This window comes from Bos javanicus, chromosome 29 (assembly GCF_032452875.1).
Source record: "Bos javanicus breed banteng chromosome 29, ARS-OSU_banteng_1.0, whole genome shotgun sequence".
Classification (NCBI taxonomy): domain Eukaryota; kingdom Metazoa; phylum Chordata; class Mammalia; order Artiodactyla; family Bovidae; genus Bos; species Bos javanicus.
In genome coordinates this window covers 46,970,385-46,982,713 of record NC_083896.1, presented here as the reverse complement: position 1 = coordinate 46,982,713, position 12,329 = coordinate 46,970,385, and the positions used below count along the sequence as shown (strand labels likewise).

General features: G+C 56.1%; 1 long non-coding RNA gene across 1 annotated transcript; it reads left to right on the top strand.

Moving 5' to 3' along the window:
- Positions 1 to 430: 430 nt before the first annotated feature.
- LOC133241578 (uncharacterized) lies at positions 431 to 8,250 on the top strand. The gene is made up of 3 exons (XR_009734636.1): positions 431 to 690; positions 786 to 951; positions 5,676 to 8,250. It is a non-coding gene; the product is annotated as an uncharacterized LOC133241578 (long non-coding RNA).
- Positions 8,251 to 12,329: the final 4,079 nt, after the last annotated feature.

Sequence of the window (12,329 nt, the reverse complement as noted above, 5' to 3'; positions counted from 1 at the left end):
TGGCCAGCGCCCCTTTCTTACCCCAATATCACTCCACCACTTACCTGGTCCCCATTCCTCTGTGCCCCCAGCACCCAGCATAAGACCCAGCCCAGGGTCAGAGGCTCTGGCATTCTGGATCAATCAAGCTCCCCAGCCCAAAGAGACACCCCCACCCACCTAGAGTAAGGCACCCTCCTCCTGCCTGCCCCCGCCCCGCCTTGCCCTGAGCGGGTGTTCCCCGTGCTGGTCTCCGCGGGTGGGCCACCGCTGGTCTCTACACGGTTGGAAATGCTTTCTCCACCAAGTCTGTATCACTCGGCCTCAGCCTCCTCCTCCCCCAGGTGATGTGGCCAGCCCACTGTCCCTGCTCTGGCGTGGCTGGTGGCCCCAGGGCATAACCCTGGCAGCCGTGGCGCCGTCGATAGGTCAGCCCTGTGGTGGCTGCAGCCAGCAGCACAGCTGGGGTTAAGGGCAGTCTCGGATCACGGAGGCCCCGTTTCCGATTTTCCAGAAGATGCTGATTATTAATGATCATTGTTCTTTCCTTCTGGGGCATGAAAAAGCAGGTTCAGCTCACAACCGGAAAAGCAGCGGGTCAAGGTTCCCAGAGTATGAAATGTCAGCCCCTGGCGGCAATGACATTCACCTAGAGGCACTAAAAATAGACGCAATACAGAAGGACCCGGTCTCTGGAGGCTGGAGAATGAGGTGAACTCAGGGCAGAAACGACACTCACTGGTTACGTGTGTGGCTGCATGCAAGGGTTTTACTGGGTTTGTTTGTTTTTTTTTTTTTTCTTTAAGAGACAACCAGAAAGTGAACTTGAAAAGGGTCAGCCCAGAAGGACCTTGCTTTTTCATGTATGACCTTGCTGTATGTAAAATGCGGATGGAAACAGAAGCTGCAGCGAGATGTGACCCCAGGCAAGTGTGAGGTTTGGCAGAACTCACGCCTTCTTGGCCCAAGAAGGTGAGTGTTTGCTGTCCTTCCCAGCGATGAGGGACGGGCTATGGTAGCCTGACTGAGGCCAGCAGAGTCCAAGAGGATGTCTGCGATGACAGAAATGTTCTGTGTCTGCTCTGGCCAACAGGGAGTTGCTAGCCCCGTGGAGGAATTGAGCTCTTGAGATGTGACTACTGCCTTTCAGCAATAGAATCATTCATTTGATTTCACTTGATTGAATTTAGATTTAAATAGCCATGTTTGAATGGTGGCTGGTGGCTACCACTTGGGGCAACATGGTTTGGGGCCCTAGGAGAAGGAGAGCTACAGCTGATTAGCAGTGTCTACCAGGACTTCCCAGGTGGCTCAGTGGTCAAAGAACAATCCACTTGCAATGCGGGAGATGCGGGTTCAATCCCTGGGTCAGGAAGATCCCCTGCAGAAGGAAATGGCAACCCATTCCAGTATTCTTGCCTGGGAAATCTCACAGACAGAGGAGCCTGGCGGGCTGCAGTCCATGAGGTCGCAGAGTCATGAACACAAATAGGCACACACGTGCGTGATGATAGCCATCTTTAAACGGTGGCTGGTGGCTACTATTTGGGGCAGCATGGTGTTAGGCTCTAAGAAAAGAAGAGCTGTAATTGATTAGCAATGTCTACCAGGGACACGGGATTAGACGGTAAGATACGAGTACCGTGTCACCCAATGACCAAGGGAACTGGTATGACCTACGTCACCTGGGGTCCAAGTCGTCAATTCTGGCGCCTGGTAGTTTTCACATTGATCGTTTTTATGATTGGCTGCGCTGGGTCCTTGTTGCAGCACACGGGCTCGTCACGGTGGTGCTCAGGCTTCTGTGGTTGTGGAGCATGGGCTCAGCAGCTGCAGCACGCTGGCTTCTCTGTTGTGATGTGTGGGCTTCGTGGCTCTGCAGCACGTGGGATCTTAGTTCCCTGAGCAGGAATCGAACCCATGTCTTCTGCATTGGAAGGTAGAATTTACCTTTGGACCACTGGGGAAGTCCCCCCACGTTTAGGAAAAAAACACCTGTGAAGTTTTCTAACCGCATCCCTCCCCCCACCCATCCTTTAGTCTCCCAGTCTGCTCCAGGCTGCCGCCAGTCTCCTGGCTGGTTTCTGTCCCTGTGGGACCCTTTCTAATCCATTCTCCATGCAGCAGCCAAGAGCGTCCTTCCAAAACACTAATCCAATCATGTTCCACCCTGCTCAAAACCCTTCCTTAGCCACCACGGTCATCAGGACCCTTCCCCACCACGCCTCGCTTGTCCTGGCCTCTTCCATTCTCCTCCATTTCCGCCCCACTAATGCTGGCTGCGTCCCTTTCTGCTCCACTGCCCAGGAAGCCCCAAGGACCAGGGCCAGCTCTTGCCCCATCTTGGCAGCCCCTGCCCAAATCACAGGACGCGAGTACCTCCTGCGGAAGGCTCACATGATTCCAGGAAAACCCATGCATACTTTCTTATCGTGCCTGCAAAATAGGGAGACAAGTACCATTATTGCTCTGTTCCGTAGATGAGGAAGCTGAAGCTCACAGAGGCGAAGGGTTTGGCCAAGGACAGGAGTAGAAATGACAGATGTGAGACCCAGACCTGGGTAGGCATCACGTTCAAACTTGGCTTTCTGCACAGAGCACTCTGCTTCAACACTATGGCTGTGCTGAGATTGGAAACCAGGTCACAAGACTCAAGTCCAGTATTTCTCCCACTAACTCAAACCTGTGAGGTTGAAGAAGAGATGGATGGATGGGTAGATGAATGATGAATGGATGGATAATGGATGACAGATGGATGGATGGATGCAAGGATGGATGACGGATGGATGATGGATGACGGATGATGGATGGATGGATGATGTATGGGTGGGTGGAAGCGTGGATGGATGCATGCATGTACTCATGAATGAATGATAAATCCACAAAACATGGTAAGAAGTGAATAAAAGGTCATGACTAGGGAAGTGGGTGAGATAAGGGTCTGCCTTTTTCTTAACCATTTTCCAGGTTTATCAGAAAACCAGGTCATGCAAAAAATCCTTTGAGACGTTTGTTTTTAAAGAGACAAAGTAAACGGTAAGCCCTGTGTGCGTATCAAGAAAGCCCCAGGCTGTGCCAGGGCCTGCTTCCTTCTCTCCTCCTCCCCTGCCACCACCCCCTCCTCCCGTGCCAGCTCGCAGAGCTCCTCCCCAGCGCCACTTTCCCATGGGAAGGCTGAGAAACAATAGCAATTTCTTCTGAATGAAGCTCTTCCCTGAGCCAAAGAGTAAACAGGAGTCAGGGAAGAGCCGCCGGTGCGTAGTTGCCCCGCGGAGATTACATAATCGGGACATACCTGGGAGAGGCACTGATCCAGGGGATTTTTATCCGAGGTGGGAGAAGGCGGGTCACACCCAGCACAGGAACGGCTGTGCAGGTACCTGCCCCGCTGGGAACTGGAGCCACGATGTCCGAGAGGAAGCGTCCCTTTCCAGGGGCGTTCTCACACTAAGATAGATCCCTGCATGATCTCATCGTTTTGTTTCATCTTTGCAACAGCGCTCCGGGGTGGGCACAGTTACAGGCCCTTTTCTAGGTGAAAAAGATAGAAATGAGACGCATACAGGTGCCGTCTGCAGCCAGTCACAGAGCTGGGCTCTGCGCCGGCTGACTCCAGGCCTGCGGGATTAACCACCTCCCACCTCTGCTTTCTCTCTGTCTCTCCTCTCCCTCCCTCCCATTAAGTCTTGTGTCCGTTTACTCTTTCCATTTTCCATCCATCTATCCACCCCTCAGTCCCTAGTGGTTTTTCTCTTCCTCAGGACTGGGCCTGCATCAGGAGGGGATCCAGACAGAAGCGGGGACACCCGCTGCCCTCGAAAGTGTCAGCTTCTGAGATGCATCGGGGTCCATCTGCAGTGTGACCTTATCACTTCTATGTGCGGGACCCTTTCTGCGCGTGAGGGACATGGAAGGAGCTTCATAATGTTTTCTTGCCTAATCTGCCAAGCGATTTCCGGGATCGCTCTCCCCTTTGGCAGAAGAAGAGTCTGAGGTCCACAGAGCCTCAGGAGCCTTGCCATGGAGACCTGGGTTCTCAGAAGAGCAGCCTGAGTGGGCTTGGGCAGGGCACCCAGGGGGTCCCCAAGCAGAGGAGGAAAGAGCAGATGCACCTCTGGTGCAGAGCCGTGATATCAAGGGGAGGTGGGGGAAAGATGGGTCCCTCATAGCCTGGTTGCCTCACTTGACTCAGAGGCTGCCAGCCTCAGAGCTCCCAGGGTGGGAGCTGGAGAAGACCCCAGGGACAAGCAAGCCAAGCCTGGCCAGGCCAAGCATAGGCAGCCCAGAGCAGGGGCCTCAGCGCTACAGCATGGCTGAGTCAGACCAACCCTTGTCTTGAACAAGCATCTCTCCTCCCTGAGGGTCAGCAGCCCTGTCCATAGAGTGGGGACAGTGGAGGACCCATGAGAGCCTGTGGCGATGCCCGCTGGACACTGGCGAGCCCGTAGGCATGTGTGTGCCTCTGGAGGGGCTACGCAGGGAGGAGGGAGCCTGCAGGCAGGTGAAGCACTGGGCCTGACACCCCTGCCACTGGGGCCATCCAGGGCTCCTGGGCCAAACCAGCAACCCCCAGGAGCCGGCCCCAGGGTACAAGTCTTGTCATGCAGGAGGCCTCCCTCTCCTGCGGTGCCCGGGGGCTGCCAAGCACCACGCTGCCACTACGTAAGCCACCTACACTGCCACGCAGACTGGCCGTGTTACTGCGTAACTAGACTCCTGTGTTTACCTTCCATGGGGAAGGCACGGGCCTGCCTGGTAGGGCGGGCAGAGATGAGCTCAGAGGCCTTTGGCTCGATTGCTGCTGCACATCCATGCCTGGCCACTGGACTGGGGTGGGGGCACGTCGGCAGGGGACAGGGGGAAGCTACGTCCTAGGAGTGCGGGCCACACACCTTCAGCTGCCTGCTGGGGTTGCAGCGGTCAGCCTGGGCCAGGAGAGGCAGGGCTCCCCTGGCAGGAAGCTGCAGGACAGGCCCAGGTCACACCAAGGTGGCAGTCACCTGATGGCCCCCAACGGCTCCAAAGTCCTGCCTGCCGTTGGCACCACTCAGCTTCACTGGGTAGACAGATGGCCATCTGAACAGGATGGCAAAGAGTTGGGAGACTAGAGGAACAAGACCTGGGCACAGCCCTGGATGCGATGGTCATTCCTCCAGGACACAAACTCTTATTAAGAACCTACAACATGCTGCACTCTCTGCTGTCCACCTTGTGAGGACACAATAGGATGATGGCCTACAAATCCAGGAGGGTCTCACCAGACGCTGGACGCCAGCGCCGTGATCTTGGGCTTCCCAGCCTCCAGAACTCTGAGAAACGAATGTTTAGAAATCAACTCTGAATACTCATTGGAAGGACTGTTGCTAAAGCTGAAGCTCCAATACTTTGGCCACCTGATGTGAAGAGCCAACTCATTGGGAAAGACCTTGATGCTGGGAAAGATTGAGGGGCGACAGAGGATGAGATGGTTGGAGAGCATCACCAACTTAATGGACGTGAGTTTGAGCAAGCTCTGGGAGATGGTGAAGGACAGGGAAGCTTAGTGTACTGCAGTCCATGGGGTAGCAAAGAGTCTGAAACGACTGAGCAACTGAATAACAACATTCAAGAAAAAAACCTGCTATGCACAGAATATCTTACATGTTTTTCTTTAATTTCCAGAACAATCTCAAAGTTCATATTCTTGTTTTACACAGGAAGAAAACGGAGGCTCGGAGAGACAAGTGACTGACCCAAGACCACACGGCTAACGAGACAATGGACTTAGGGTTTGAACCAACGTCTGTCTGACTGAGAATAGTTTCCAATATATATGTGACCCTGGCGCCTCAGCGTTTTCACCTGAGTGGGGAGAGTCATACAGTCCAAGAAATGACGTCACTCTGTGTTTTGTGGCCAATATGGCGACTTTGTGCGGCATTATCTGTTCATGGATATCCGACTGGATCGAGGAATCAGGTGGATGGACAGTGGGACAGCTAGATAGATGGATACAGGGTTGGATAGATGACTGCCACATTTATAAGTAGGGTGGGAAGACAGAGGGATGTATAGATGGTTGAATGGATGAATGGATGGATGGATAAACCTGTGCATGAGTGGGCCAAGAGATGGATGAATAGATGGATAAATAAGCAATGAATGGATGGATGAGCCAATGGATGGTGGATGTGTGTCTGGATGACTGGAATGAAAGACAGAAGTCTGGACAGAGAGATGGGTTTAAAGTTAGGTGAGTGAGGCGATGGATGGGTCCCTGCTGACCGAACTCTAGTTGCACAAGAGACTTTCTCAAACACCCGGCACCCAGCCCAAGATGAGGCTCAGCCCTGTGGTCCAGATGCTGCCAGTGTCCCCTCTACTGTGCCAACAGCCCCGTTGCAGGCAGAGGCGAGTCAGCAGCCACTTTCCCTCCCAACCGGAGAAGCTGGAGGGAGAGCCCTGGGCTGGAGACACATCGCCAGCCTTGACACTCACCTGATGTATCCTGGAAGGCCCTGCGCATCTTGGGGATTCTATCACAGTGGGCAACAGGACAGGAGTGAAAACCCAGGCAGGTACTGGCCTAGAGGCCCCCTCGTAGTTCCCGCTGCTACTGCTCACAGGTGAGGGGTCTCCAGACGCACTGGCCAGGACCATCTCCAGGGCTCGTCCAGCTTCAGCAAATTGAGATTCAGGCCAAGAAAACCAAGTTCCGGCAGCTCACACTGCAAAGGCGGCTGGAGGAGAAAAGATCCTTGGTTTATCTGGGCTCCTATCTTGCCTCATAGTTTCATTGAGTTAGACTTTATTTTCTTGGGCTCCAAAATCACAGCAGATGATGGCTGCAGCCATGAAATTAAAAGACGCTTACTCCTTGGAAGAAAAGTCATGACAAACCTAGAGAGCATATTAAAAAGCAGAGACATTATTTTGCCAACAAAGCTCTGTCTAGTCAAAGCTATGATTTTCCCAGTAGTCGTGTACAGATGTGAGAGTTGGACCATAAAGAAGGCTGAGCACTGAAGAACTGATGCTTTTGAACTGTGGTGTTGGAGAAGACTCTTGAAAGTCCCTTGGACTGCAAGGAGATCAAACCAGTCAATCCTAAAAGAAACCAACCCTGAATATTCACTGGAAGGACTGATGCTGAAGCTGAAGCGCCAATACTTTGGCCATTTGATGCAAAGAGCTGACTCATAGGAAAAGACCCTGATGCTAGAAGATTGAAGGCAGGAGGAGAAGGGGATGACAGGATGAGATGGTAGGATGGCATCACCGACTTGATGGACATGAGTTTGAGCACACTCTGGGAGATGGTGATGGACAGGGAGGCCTGCTGTGCTGCAGTCCATGGGGTCTCAAACAATCGGACCAACTGAGCGACTGAACATCAACACTCTCACCTGGACAGAGGTGTCCCCTTGGACGTGTGCTGGGCCAAGATCAACCCCTCCTCTGGGACCACCTTCCCATCTCTGTCTTGAGCCTGTATGGAAGACAGTGTGGGTTAGGAACATGGGAATTTTTCTGGGACTGGAGTCTGGGGTGTCCTGGGCCTGGCAGGGAGGGGCCTGTGGGAGGACTGGGGGGTGTAGGCCACCATGAGCCGCACATGCCCCAGAGCAGGTTGGGGGATGGGCAGTGGAAAGTCCAGCAGTGGGAGCCGGAGGCCCTGGGAAGCCTGAGGGAGACACGGTCCGTTCCAAGGCTCCCCCATCCCCTTCTGTGTTCGTCCCAGCCCCGGCAGGTGGATGCCTGGGGCTGACCTCCTGCCGCAATGCGGCCATCTTCCTGGGGTCACTGTGGTGCCCCAGCCCTTCCCTCCAAACTGAGCGACCAGGCCTGGGAGGAGCAGGAGGGGCGAGGTGGGAGCCAGGGGCTCACTGTTCCCAGCACACCCAGCCCGGGGCCGCCTGCCCCCGACTGATCAACCGTCAATCCCGTCCCCCGGGAGCCAGAGGGCAGGCCCTGCCCCTTGTCAATCTTCGGGGCCATTCGCAGCCTGAGTCCCAGAGTTCCCAGGCCCCAATGGCAGGGTCCCCCCGTGGCCCAGGCCTGGGGTCCCGGCTCCTCCTGAGGCTTGGCATCTGCCATTGCGGTGCTCAGCACAAGGAGCCCACCCAAGACCCTCGCAACCGCCTAGCCACAGAGCTCATGAGGTGTTTGCTGGGCTCCGGGCTGGCCCCCCATGGGTTGGGAAGGGGCTTCCAGCCCACCAAGGCTGGACAGCAGAGCCTCTGCCAGCTGCTCCACTGGAAGTTCAGATGCTGGGACTGGAGGTGAGCCTGGCTGGGGCAGGGGGCGGATGGGGGATTGGGGGGTCCTTCTTCATGCCCACACTGGCCCTCTGTGCACTCAGGGCATCCCCCTTGGTCTGACCGGGGGCCTGAAATTCCCTTCCCAATCCCTTGCAGCTGACTGGTTCCCTGGCTCTGATCTCTCCAAGTCTCTCCCTGCCCCCACGCACTGACCCTCTGCACTCACTGGTTCCATGCTGGTCTCTGGTCAGCCCGGGTGGTCCAGCTTTGAGCCTGAGGTCTGGGAAGCCCCTCTGCCCTGGCATCTCATTTCCAGGCCTCCTCTGCATAGAGCCAGCACTGCTGGGCCCTGGGGTCCTCTCTACCCTCCTGTCTTTTCTCCGTTCCTGGGCAGGATGGGGGGACCCCTGTCCCCAGCCTCTCCAGGGGCCAGCAGCCCAAGGAGAGACTCCACTGATGTTTTTCTGTGACTGCATGGGACCCCAGCACCTGATCAGGACCGAGTTCACTACTCTCGGTGGCCTGGCCATTTTCCCTCGGTCCATGGAGGCAGAAAGGGGTCTCCACCCACAGGAGCAGACATTCATCTACTCTCCCTGCCCCTCTCCCCAGCATGGATGGTTCTGGACGGCCCCTTCCACCCACCCAACCCCCACCCCCACCCCCATAGGGGAAGGAAGCACCATCTGGGCAGGGGGTGAGGGCGGCACCTGACCCACCCTCCAGACACAATCCCCCCGAGGAAATGAAGCACACAGCTCTGCAGACACCCATTTAGTGTGGAGAGAGCTCGGATACACATGGCCTCCACTTCCCGAAGCCAATTCCACTTCCACGGGATGTCAGTAGGATCAGAGACTAGGGGGTAACAGAATGAGGCAAAGTCTTCCCGAGGACTGGGTCAGAGCCTTTCCTATGTGCCTCCAACCGGAGAGAGCAAGCAGTTTCTCAATCTAATCTGACCTCAGAAATTCTTTACCTGGAACATCTTATGGAGCCAGTGTTCCTTGGAACCCTCTTTGAGAAACACTTCCCAAGGTGCCCACGAAGCCCCGAAGTGCTGGGTTCATGGCTCTGGCCCAACCTAGTGTGGAGTTGAAGTTGGAGGAAGATGCTTAGAAAGCTCCCGGTAGCAGGTGTGGGCTCCTGGCCCCCTCTACCCACACTCAATGACTGAGGACTGCCACTGTCTCCTTGCTCTGGGGAGTAGGTGGACTCAAAGCCACACCACCGCCAAGGATGTGGGGGCCAAACAGCTGCCTTCCTGGGTCCCTGGAGACACAGCACAGTCCCCCGTGGTCCAGAGGAGCCTGCTGCCTGGGACAAAAGCTTCAGGGGGCATCGGGAAGGCCGGGACAGGTGGCTGGGCTCCCTGGGGAGGAATAAAGCGGGGTGGGCATGGGGGTCTGCTTCTGTCCCTCCAGACCTCTCCTCACCCGCTGTACTTTCCCCTCGCCAGGAGCCTCCAGCAGGCAGGACCCCAGGATCTGGGAGGTCTGGCCACAGAGCTGGCAAGTGTGGAACCTAGTTTGAGGGTCTGGAGCACTCGTGAGTAGGCACCAGGCAGGTACCAGCTGCCCTGCTCCCCAGCTCCCTGGGTGGTTGCACCCCAGTCCTCCAGCCTGACCCTGAAGTCACCGCATTCCCCAGCAGCACCTTTGACCCTGCTGGAGCCTCTTCTATTGATTCAGCATCTAATCTTTCTTCCCATCTGACTTGCGAAGGGCCCTCCACGCCTCTCGTTTCCTCCTGCGTTTCCTAATCCTCCGGGCACTGCTTACTTACCGCTCCTTCCTGAGCTCCGGCCAGTGCCGCCTTCCCCTTGACATTCCTGCCTCATCGTCCCCCGCCCGCCCTCCCAGCCGTGGCCCTGCCTCACCGCAGGGCCTGAGCCTGGCAACCTCGAGTCCAGGTGCATCGCTGGAGCTCACAGCGTCCATCCTTCCCTGCCTTCCCTCCACGTGACCGGCTTTCCCTGAGTGCTCCTCTGTGCCAGCACAGGGCTCGCCTCCGTAGTCCTCTTCAGACACAGCACATCACTGGGGGCTCTCACAGGCCTCCTGGAGCAGTCATCGCATTCCCTCGGCCCCCACCCCTGCAGATGATGAGTTTATGCCCACTGTGCAGATGAGCAAACTGAGGCCAGAAGTTGCTCTCAGTCGCTCCATTCCAGGTAGGAGTGGTGGTGGTCTAGTCGCTAAGTCATGTCTGACTCTTGTGACCCCATGGACTGTAGCCCGCCAGGCTCCTCTGTCCATGAGATTTTCCAGGCAAGAATACTAGAGTGGGTTGCCATTTCCTTCTCTAGGGGATCTTCCTGACCCAGGAATCGAGCCCAGGTCTCCTGCATTGCGGACAGATTCTTTCCCAACTGAGCTACAAGGGAAGCCCAGGGAGGAGAGCCAGGACTAAACTCTGGACTAAACTCTAGAAGGCTGTTCTGGTTGGCATTTCATAGCCTGATACTCACACTGACCTGTGACAGGTGGCCCTGTGACAGCTCTGATCCTTGGGCCCCAGGGAAGCCAAACGTCACCGAATGTGACCCAGACTCTGACACTGTCCTGACTTGAAAAGCCCAGGGCCCCCTCGCTGCTGAAAGTGAAAGTGAAGTCGCTCAATCAAGTCCGATTCTTGCGACCCCCGTGGACTATAGCCTACCAGGCTCCTCCATCCATGGAATTTTCCAGGCAAGAGTACTGGAGTGGGTTGCCATTTCCTTCTCCAGGGGATCTTCCTGACCCAGGGATAGAACCCGAGTCTCCTGCATTGCAGGCAGACGCTTTACTGTCTAAGCCACCAGGGAACCCCTCGCTGCTGGGCACCCTCTGTTCACCCACAGCAAGTGCCCTGGGCGGGAGGCTCCCTCCACGTGAAACATCAGGCTTTGATGTTCCCGTGGACAGAGGATTCTACTCCTAATTTCTGATGGTCTGCAAGGTGGATGGGCACTGGAAAGGGAGCACCTGGGAAGCTTCCATCCCTGCCCCATGCCGCCCCCAGCCCACCTCCCTCACAGGAGCACGGGGGCGGGGCCTGAGCCAGGGCTGCTCAGGCTTGGGCCTTTGGGCCACAAGACCCTTGGCAGGACTCACAGGGGCCAAATAGCGGGCTCTCCTTCAAAAAAACATGAGGCGCTTCCAGGTAGCTACTGCGGAGCAGGGTCAAGTGTGTGCCCTGAGGGCCGGGAGGCCCAATTACACGATCGCTCGCCCTGAAGCTGGCCTGGTGGTGGGTGCTCAACAGGCTCCAGGGTCAAGACGCACAGGAAAGCGTGTGGTATTTAAGGGAAGGCTGAGCTGATGCACAGCCCCAGTCCAGGTTGGGGAGAAGGTGCCACAGAGGCCCAGGTGACCCCTGAAGCCTTCTCTCCAAGGGAGCATCAAAGCCTGATGTTTCACGTGGAGGGCGCCTCCCGCCTGTGTGACTGTAATGGGTTAACAGAGTGTAGTGGGGGCGGGGGTCCTGCTCCGCATGTGGCAGGAGGGGTCCAGTCCCAGTGGGGGCCTTGGAAAATGGCCAGCTGGTCCCTTCGCAGTGCCGGAAGGGATGACCAAGTCAGGGGCAGCAACCTGCCTGAGGTCACATGGCCAGTCAGGGGGAGAGCTGAGATCTATTTGGTTTCAGCCCAGACCAGCACCTTCTGCCTCCCTGGAATCCAACAGGAGCAATCTGGGTCTAGAGCAGGGGTCCCCAACCCCCGGGTCTCAGGCCAGTACCAGTCTGGGTGCCTGTTAGGAATGATGCCACACAGCAGGGGAGCAAGCAGTTTCACATGTCGCTCCCCGCTGCTCAAATTGCCACCCGAATCATCTTCCCCCGCATCCCCTGCCCTCAGGGTCCAGGGAAAAATTGTCTTCCAGTAAGTAGGGGACAACAGAGGATGATATGGTTGGATGGCATCACCAACTCAATGGACATGAGTTTGAGCAAACTCGGGGAGTTGGTGATGGACAGGGAGGCCTGGCGTGCTGCAGTCCATGGGGTCACAAAGAGTCAGACACAGCTGAGCGACTGAACTGAACTGAACTGAACTGAGGTTGGGGACCACTGTTTTAGAGGGTAAAATAATCAGGCCATATCAGCTACCTTGAGACGCAGCCCAGCACA